This window comes from Nomia melanderi, unplaced genomic scaffold (genome assembly GCF_051020985.1).
Source record: "Nomia melanderi isolate GNS246 unplaced genomic scaffold, iyNomMela1 scaffold0224, whole genome shotgun sequence".
Taxonomy (NCBI): Eukaryota; Metazoa; Arthropoda; class Insecta; order Hymenoptera; family Halictidae; genus Nomia; species Nomia melanderi.
In genome coordinates this window covers 35,001-35,276 of record NW_027475339.1, presented here as the reverse complement: position 1 = coordinate 35,276, position 276 = coordinate 35,001, and positions in this window count along the sequence as shown.

Below are 276 nucleotides of genomic sequence, written 5' to 3'. Positions count from 1 at the left end.
GAGAGAGAGTTTCGTGAGCGGGTTGACTCGGAAGAAACGCTACGACGGGTATTTCTATTATAGAACGCATCATCGCCACCCTTTACCAGTGCCCGACGAAGGAATCACAAGGTCATCTGGAGTTTACAATGCCAGCGACGGTAATTCCAACGAAGACCCGATAAGTCAACTCAACGTTCTATTTCTCCCCGTACAGAAAAGCGAATCGACGCAATCGCACCATACGCGTGCACGTAAACAACTCTTCGCGTGGATCGTCCCATCGTCGAGAGACGT